Raw genomic sequence first — 9,260 nt, 5'->3', positions numbered from 1 at the left:
CCGGCCCCGTGCAGTGGAACGGTCCGCAGACCTCAACTCCCGGGCGCGCAGCCTACGGCGGCTGCGCAGCTTCACCCCCAATCCTGTGCGCGTGTGGAACTACCTGGACTGCACCAAATGCACAAGAGCGGAGGGTGGAGGAGGCGGGGCGCCTCTAGGCCACACCCCTCAGAGTGCGGCGGCAAAGGGCGTGCAAGGGCGAAGCACCTAGGGCCTGGCATCCCAGCCGCTCACTTACTACTCGCGTGATCTTGGGCGAGCGAGTAACTCTGTATCGTCTGTGAAATGCAGAACATAACGCGACTCCATGCCCGTTCAAAGAATCTTTGCTGCCCGGAGAGTCTGTCCCTCTCCCCGGCTTCGGATTGGGGGGGGTTAGGGTCGGTAATACAGAGTAAAGACTGCCGTCCGCAGATGTTCCCCGCTTTGGTCCCTTCTCTAAGCCTGTTTCCTCGTCTTCGAACTGCGAGCGTTGATACCCTTTTCGAGAGGTTAGGAGAATCCAGTGAAAATAGGACGCATATGCCCATCGCTAGAGACACCCTGGAGCGGAGCGGGCCGCCCCCTGCTCAGGCCGGACATTCCTCGCTCCCAGAGCGGATCCTTGATCCCGGTGGCCCCGCGTTCGTGGGCGGTTTAGACGGGCGAGAACTACAACTCCCAGCCTGCCCCGCGCCCAGCCCGTTGTAGTCCCTGCAGGCCTCGCCTCGCAGCGGCTGCCCCAGGATCCGGGGTTGGGCTCCTCTGCCAGCTGCCTGGAGGCCGTCTTATTTTTTTTTTTTTTTTAAGATTTTATTTATTTATTTGACAGAGAGAGATACAAGTAGGCAGAGAGGCAGGCAGAGAGAGTGAGAGGGAAGCAGGCTCCCTGCCGAGCAGAGAGCCCGATGCGGGACTCGATCCCAGGACCCTGAGATCATGACCTGAGCCGAAGGCAGCGGCCTAAACCACTGAGCCACCCAGGCGCCCCCGTCTTATTTTTTAAAGCTTCCATTTGTTGAGTTTCTACTACGTGTAAAGCAATGTTCTAAGTGTTTAACATGAATTAACTTCGCTATTCCTTAAAGTCTAACAACTCAGTGAGAGAACATTATTATTATCCCTGTTCTATAGATTTGAAAACCGAGGCATTAGTGAGGTGAAGAAATTTTGCTAGGAAGTGGCAGACTCCAAGATTTCTACTCACTCCTGACACCTGGAGCCTGCTTTCTGCCTTACTCTGGTTCATCCTTCAACAAACCTGTTTCTTCCTTCCCCTCCATCAGAACTATATCTACAGTAAGGCGTAATTTAGAATATATTTTACAGATAAACACTAAAATGCACAAGTCCTTAATGTGTATAGCTTAGTGAATTTTTCATAAATGTATACCTCCGTATAACTAAAACTCCAATCAAGATTGAGAACATTTTCATCACCCCAGAAAGTTTCCTCTTACCCACTTCAAGTCATTTCCCTCCAGACATAACTATTCCTCTGGTTCCTGTCACTATAGATTAGTTACATGTGTTTAGAACTTTAGATCAATAGAATGGCTGGCTATGTAGATATTGCCTCCTTTCAGCGGTCCTCATATTTTTGAGATCCTATCTATTGTGTGTATGAGTAGTCTGATACTTCCCATCACTCCTCCAGCTTTATTGAAATATATCTGACATAGGACATTGTGTAAGTTCAAGGTGTACTATTTGATGATTTGATACATGTATATACTGCAAAATGTTACCACAATAACATTGGTTGATGCATCCTTCACCTCATATAATTACCATTTTGTTGTTGTTAAGATGAGAACACTAAAGCTCTACTCTCATAGCAGCTTTCAAAAATAAGATACAGTATTGTTAATTGTAGTCACCATGTTGTACATTAAATCCCTGGAACTTACTCATCTTATAATTGAAAGTTTGTACACTTTGACCAACATCACCCAATTTCCCTGATGCCCCAGCCCCTGGCACCTGGCAACCACATTCTACAATCTGTTTCTACATATTCAGTTTTGTTTTAAGATTCCACGTATAGGGGCACCAGGGTGGCATAGTCGGTTAAGAGCCGACTCTTGGTTTCGGCTTAGGTCCTGAACTTGGGGTCCTGAGATTGAGTCCTGCATCAGGCTCTGCTAGGTGCATAGTTGGCTTGAGAGTCTTTCTCTCTTTCTCCCCCTTTGTCTGCACCTCCTGCTCGTGCTCTCTCTCTCTCTCTCTCTCTCTCTAAAATAAATAAACAAAAACTTTAAAAAAATTAAAAGTAAAAAAAAATGATTCCACGTATTAATAACATGATGCAGTATTTGTCTGTCTGGCTTATTTGATTTAGCATGATGCCATCCAGGCCCACCTGTGCTGTCACAAATGGCAGTATTTCCTTCCCTTTTTTTTTTTTTTAAAGATTTTATTTATTTATTTGTTTGGCAGACAGATCACAAGTAGGCAGAGAGAGAGGCAGAGGGAGAGGCAGAGAGAGAGGAGGAAGGAGGCTCCCCGCTGAGCAGAGAGCCTGATGCGGGGCTCGATCCCAGGACCTTGGGATCATGACCTGAGCCGAAAGCAGAGGTTTAACCCACTGGGCCACCCAGGCACCCCTTAATGGCTGAATACTATTCCACTGTGTATATATCCCACATCTTCTCTATCCATTCATCTGTTGATGGACACTTAGGTTTTTCCCAGGTTTCAGCTACTGTGAATAATACTGCCATGGTCACAGAGATGTTTCTAAGTCACTGAATAGTATCCCTCTATATAAATGTACAATCTTTTTTGAAACCCAGTCTTCTGAACAAATGGCCTCTGTGCTACAGCCTTGGTCTTTCAGCTCCCCTCAAGGGTCAGGCTCTTTCTGGAATGGGATTTTGCACACCCTAGTCTGTGTGCCTGGGCTTCCCTTTTTTCCTCTTGGCCTGGTCTACTCTGCTCTCATTCAGATTATCCCTCTATGGGGCAGGAATACCTGGTCCCCTTCAATCCTGCCAGGGCCCAGCACCAAGCACAGTGTCTGGCATAAAGCGAGTGTTCAATCCCTGTCTGTTGAATGAACACCGAAGTGGCAAGGAGGCCCAGGAAGGCCATGAGGCATCAAGTCACATTCCTAGAGGGCTCAGAGGCATTATGTTCCATCTCAGAACTCCACTAACTGAGGTTAGTGAAACTTCTGAAAGGAAACAGCCACATGATTCGTTTCCCTTATTTTCCTGATGCAGAAGCTAAATAAAGCTCAGAGAAGGAGAGTGGCTTTCCTTAGGACACACAGCCAGAAAAGGGACAGAGCTGGAATGTGAACCCAGGTCTGCATGGCTGCTACGCCTGCTTCTGGTGGTAGTGGGGAGAGGCGGGAGGGCCCTGAGGGAAAGCTCTGGAAGGGCTGCCTCATAGCATAGACAGGAAGCAGGATCTGGTACTCTCAGAAGGTGGACCCGATGGAAGTATTCAGGGAAGCTCTCAACTCAGTGAGACATGTGTAGTTGGAGTCATGGAGTGGAGGCCATGTAAGCAGGTGAGCTCCCCATCATTGGAGGCATGCAAGCATGACAGAGCAGCCACTTGGAAAGGGTACTTTAGAGGGAATGTGTGTCTGGGAAAGGGGCTCAGGAGTCTGGGGTTGGGGAAGAGCTGGTTTCTTGGGTCCTAAATTCTCTCTAGGGCTGGAGGCTGTGAGTTTCTGACACCAAGGGGCTGTTCTTGGGCTGTAGAATGGAGGAAGGAAGAAATCTTGTACTCTGCAAAGCTGTGTGCAGCATGGAGAGATGACTGGGAAGTTGAGGAGGGGTTGGACACAGCCACAGCAAATGGACACTCCCAGTTCAGGCTCTCCAGCTCAACCCCTGAGGTTGTACAATGTGGCGCGGGGTGGGCGGTGGGAAGGGGAGGCGTATGGTGTCTCCATGATGCAGATGAACAAGGGGAAGCTCTGAGAGGAGTGACTTGCCCAATGTCATCCAACTAGCTGGAGGCAAGTGAGGACTTGGTTTCAACTGAATCAATTTCCAGGCACATAGTGGGTGCACACAGTAGGTTGCCAACAAAGACAGGCAATGGGAAGCTTTTCTGAACAAAATTTTTAAAAAACCACACACCTAGAACAGTGGTTAGGACAGAGCCCTGGTGTGTGTCTGAATCACTATACCATGTGCACATCTCTATCACTTGCTATTGTGCTATGTGCTTTGCTGTATTCCCTGAGGGTTTTTGTTTTTTGTTTTTTTTTCAAATAGGGGACGAGTAACACAAGCGGGAAAGTCTATGAAACCAAAAAGTACACTCTCCAGATATGAGAGTGGGTATGCTCAAGAGAGCTGCACCTACCTGTTAACCTTTATAATAAACCTTTGTGTTGGGTTCTGCTATTACACCCATTTTACAGATGAGGACGTTGAGGTTCAGGGAGATAGTCAAGGCCCCAGCTGGTAAGTGGGTGGCAGGGTTGGGACCCAAGTCATCTGAATCCACATCCTGGTCTCTTAGCCCCACTCTTTGACTGGCAGCCTGCCTTTCCCTAAAACTGACCCTGGGCCTGGGACTCCTACTCAGATTTTCACAGACAGGATTTTCACAGACCGGAGCTCAGTGAGCTTCTCAGTCCACACTGTGGAAGGCAGACAGGTGCTGCTTGAGATGGGCAGGGCACCAATAGGCCTCACCTGGCCCATCTAGATGCTGTCCAAAGGTCTGGCAGCCTAGGACATGACCTCTTGGGGCAGGCGCAATGACTCAGAGCTGTTGGCCCCTGGTGTCACAGCAGGAAGAGAGACCGGGTTTGGGTTTGGGGTCTTCCCTACCTGGTGCCTTGATTCCCTTGGTCTGGGGCAGGTGTGGAGCCTGGAGCCCTGCAGGGAGCTGCCTGGCCTTCTTAATAGTTAGGTTACCAGAAAGCCCACCACATCACAACAGAAACATTGATATTTTACCCTGTGTTGGATACTGTGCTCAGGACTTTATTTTTTAAAAGATTTTATCTATCTATCTATCTATCTATCTATCTATCTATCTATCTATCATCTATCTATCTATCACAGGAGTGTAGGGAGGGGCAGAGGGCGAGGGAGAGAATCTCCAGCAGATTCTGAGCACAGAGACTGACATGAGGCTCAATCCCACGACCGTGCTCGGGACTTTAAATGTAGGACTTCATTTCACCCTCCCCACCCCCTTCTGAGATGGGTCTCCTACGTTACCCATGATTTACAGGCAGGGGAGCTGAGGCTTACGGAGGTGATGGAACTTGTTCCACCACAACTGAACCCGGCTCTCTGGCCGCTGAGCCAAATCTCTAGATGACCACCTTGTTTTGTTTTGTTTTTTAAAGATTTTATTTATTTATTTGAAAGAGAGAGAGAGAGTAAGCCCGAGGGTGTGGGGAGGGGTGGAGGGAGAGAATTTCCAGCAGACCAGGCTCTGAGCTCAGAGCCCCATGCAGGCTTCTGTCTCATGACCCCGAGATCACGATCTGATCCGAAATCAAGTTGGACACCCAACTGACCAAGCCATCCAGGTGCCCCTTTATTAAGATTTTATTATTATTATTTTTAAAGATCTTATTTATTTCTTTGACAGAGATCACAAGTAGGCAGAGAGGCAGGCAGAGAGAGAGGAAGGGAAGCAGGCTCCCTGCCAAGCAGAGAGCCCCATATGGGGCTCGATCCCAGGACTCTGGGATCATGACCTGAGCCAAAGGCAGAGGCTTTAACCCACTGAGCCACCCAGGCGCCCCAATAGATTTTATTATTTTTAAGTAATCCACACACCCAATAGGAGGCTTGAACTCACAGCCCCAAGATTAAGAGTCACATGCTCTACACACTGGGCCAGCCATGTGCCCCCTCAACAGCCATCTTGTGATAGTCGTGTCAAGTGCCATCCACCTTCGGCAGCATCCGTTCCTAGGAGTCTCACAGAAGGAAGCACCTCTCAGTTATCAGAACTCAGATCGCCTTGGGTCCCAGATCCTGACATTTGCAGGTTCTCTGCCATCCCCTGCCCCCCTCCCCGCACCCCCTCCATGTGTGTGTGTGTGTGTGATTTAGTGGATGGATGCCGGGCTTAATGGATCAGTGGATTGTATTCTTTTCTTCCCTTTGCCTGCCAAGAAGCTCAGAGTGCAACTCGGGACCCACCTCTGACAAGCAACCAGAACTCCAAGGCAAATATTTAAATATTTTATGGATTTCCTTCAGGCCTATATTCTCCTTGTTTTTCTAATACCTTTTCCCTTCATCCTGGTTTCTTTACCTTTTTAAAGCTTGTTGAAGCATATATTTTCTTTTTTTTTAAAAATATATATTTTATTTCTTTATTTGACAGAGGGAGATCACAAGCAGGCAGAGAAGCAGGCAGAGAGAGAGGGGAAGCAGGCTCCCGGTCGAGCAGAGAGCCTGATGTGGGGCTCGATCCCAGGACCCTGAGACCATGACCTGAGCCGAAGACAGGGGCTTAACCCACTAAGCCACCCAGGCGCCCCTGAAGCATATATTTTCTTTCCACTTTTTCAGTTGGGCTAAAATACACATAACACAAAATTCCCTATTTTCAAGTGTAGAGTTCAGAGGTATTAAGCACATTTATAATGCCGTGCACTCATCACAGAACTCATTTCATCTTGCAAAACTGCAACTCTGTCCCCATTAAATAACTTCTTCCCTCTCCCCCAGCCCCTTGTGACCACCATTCTACCTTCTGTCCCTATGAATCTGACTAGATACCGCATGTAAGTGCAATCATACAGCACTTGTCCTTCTGTGACTGGTTTAGTCCACTCAGCATAATGTTCTCAAAGCTCATCCGTGTTCGAGCGTGTGTGATAATGTCCTTCCTTTTTAAGGCTGAATAAACTCCGTTGTGTGTATACACCACATGTTGTTTATCCATTCATCTGTCAATGGTAACTGGGTTGTTTCCACATTTTATCTGATGAGAATAAGGAGGCTGGGAACATGAGTATACACAAAGCATGTGTACTTTGATAATCTACTTTAAATTTTGGGGGCGTGGGGGTGGGGATGGCGAGCAAACATCCCCCTGAAAGCACCTGACCCATAGTAACATCGGGTCTATTTCTATTGAGTCAGGAGTGGTCCCCACCCATAGGAGAGGCCACCATAGAAGAGGCTGGGGGTCCCCTTTCTCCTGTGTCAATGCAGGGATGTTGGGCCTGTATGGCTGGAGGAGGATGTGGGGGCTCAGACCCTGCTGAGCACCTGCATGGTATTTAAAGCCAGCCCGGGGGCACCTGGGTGGTTCAGTCGTTGGGCGTCTGCCTTCGGCTCAGGCCATGATCCCTGGGTCCTGGGACTGAGCCCCGCATTGGGCTCCCTGCTCAGTGGGAAGTCTGCTTCTCCCTCATCCACTTCCCCTGCTTGTCTCCCCTCTCTTGCTGTCTCTCTCTGTGTCAAATATACAAATGAAATCTTTAAAAAAAATAAAGCCAGGCTGGGTGTGGATGAACCCCTGGCAGAAGGGAGATACTTCTGAGGGCTTCAGGGAGGGGAATGTTAGCAATAGGCAGGAGAGTGCATTATCCAAGTTCAGGGTTGCTGTCACCCTTCTCTGAAAACCGCCCAGATGCCCTCTGGAATCTCCATATTTGGTTGCTTATTAGTTCCTTCTCCTGACTTAACCACTCTCTCCCCTTCTCCACAAGCTCCCGGTCACTGAGGCCCTTTATAGTCTGGTGGGGATGGGGGGGCTAGGTGTCACTTTCGGACTGTCCGGACTTTCTGTTGTCCCCTTCCCCACCTCCTGCCTGCCCCAGGGCTGGGCCTGGGTCCCAGGTCCTCTGGGCTCAGGTTCTGCCAGGTGCTCTCTCCTGGGGCCTGAGCATCCTGTCCTGAGAGTACTGGGGCGTGCCGCCTCCATCCTGCCCTCCTGCCCCCTTGCCAGCCATGGTCAGCACCTGCTGAGGAGTTGGTCCCATACTTCCCCTCCTGGGGGGGTGTGGTCTCTGGCAGAGTTAATGATTGTTCAAGGGAGGAGGAGATGGTGCCAAAGTCTGCCGGCTGCGCTGTGGCAGGCCCCAGACGGTGCCCGCCGGAGCCCATTTGCCGCATCGGCGGCCCCTTCTGGGGCCCAGGTAGGGACTGCAGAGCCCGGCTGCTGCAGGGGCTCAGGAGTCTTCTGGTCAGGAGTAGGGGCTGAGTGGGGTTGTAGGGGCCCAGGGGAACCCAGGTGGGTGGGTGCGCTGGTGCTGAGTTGGGTGAATCTGGAGCTGAGTCCCAGGCTGTCTGTATCTTCAGGTAGGGCTGTTGATTAAAGACAGAGGGGCTGAACTGGGGGCCCCCAGAGCTTAAGGAGAAAGAACAGGGCTCTGAGCCCAACTGCTTGGGTCCAGATCTCAGATCTATCCTGGCTTTGGGGGGCTCTGGAATTCTTTTGGACCTCTTTTGGACCTGTAGAAGCAGGCTGGTCCCAGCACAGGAAGGAAACTGGAGAACCAGGAGGCAGAGGTGGGCCTGTGGTCTACCGTGGATGGACGGCCACTTCGGCCAGCGCTAGGATGTGTCTGGTTGGCACTGAGTGTAGGCTGGCCCTCAGCTCTGGCTCCTTCCAGACCTGGTGTGCCAGGTGGAGACTCAGCTGAGAGCAAGGGGCAGGGCGGGCCTCTTCCCTGAGGCAGGCACGGCCAGGCTAGGGCACCAGACGCCTGAGCTCAGGGAACAGTGGGATCATGGATGGAAACCTGTGTGTGGACTATGTGGTTCTTAACGTCACCCCATTTCTCAGTAGGGAAGCTGAGGCCCAGAGGGAGTAAAGGCTTGCCTGGGCTTTGGTGGCAGGGGGCAGGGGAGGTACAGAGTGAGTAAGAAAGATTCTGGAATCTGAACCAGGGCTGTTTGGCCCCATTATCTGTCTGTCACTGAGGCAGCCAGGGTGATGGGCACTGGAGGGGTCCCATGGCAGGGAGCCCAGTGCCCTTGGGGTCCACATCTTTGCACCAGTGCTCCCTGGGTGGGCTGGTGTCTGCCTTGTGGGTTTACACAGGGCTCCATGGAGTCAAATGGAGACCCAACCAAGGCTCGCCCAGGGACTCCTGGAATTGGAGCTAGTCCCGGTCTAACGCTGTGTCCCTTGTTCTTGGACATCCCTCTCTGAGCTTCTGAGAGCCTCAGTTTCTCACCTGGGCCCTGGGGCGATAATGCCTTCAGCAGGGGCACAGCTGTGAGAAGGAAACAGAGCGGAAGTGAAAGTATGTGGTGAGCTGGAGGCGGCAGTGGTCTTGGTGGCCGAGTTTGCTCTTTGGTGGCCTGTGGATGATGAGGGCCGCCTCC

General features: G+C 50.7%; 1 protein-coding gene across 1 annotated transcript in view; it reads left to right on the top strand.

The window, feature by feature from the left end:
• The first annotated feature begins 7,981 nt into the window (after nt 1-7,981).
• CDHR2 (cadherin related family member 2) overlaps nt 7,982-9,260 on the top strand; it is a 35,899-nt gene continuing 34,620 nt past the window's right edge. The window contains exon 1 of the mRNA XM_045999020.1: nt 7,982-8,065. The gene's annotated coding sequence lies outside the window, so the exon portion shown is untranslated. The remainder of the gene's footprint in view (nt 8,066-9,260) is intronic.

The sequence above is a fragment of the Meles meles genome, chromosome 3 (assembly GCF_922984935.1).
Source record: "Meles meles chromosome 3, mMelMel3.1 paternal haplotype, whole genome shotgun sequence".
In the NCBI taxonomy this organism is placed as follows: Eukaryota; Metazoa; Chordata; class Mammalia; order Carnivora; family Mustelidae; genus Meles; species Meles meles.
This window is presented reverse-complemented; position numbering and strand designations above follow the sequence as displayed.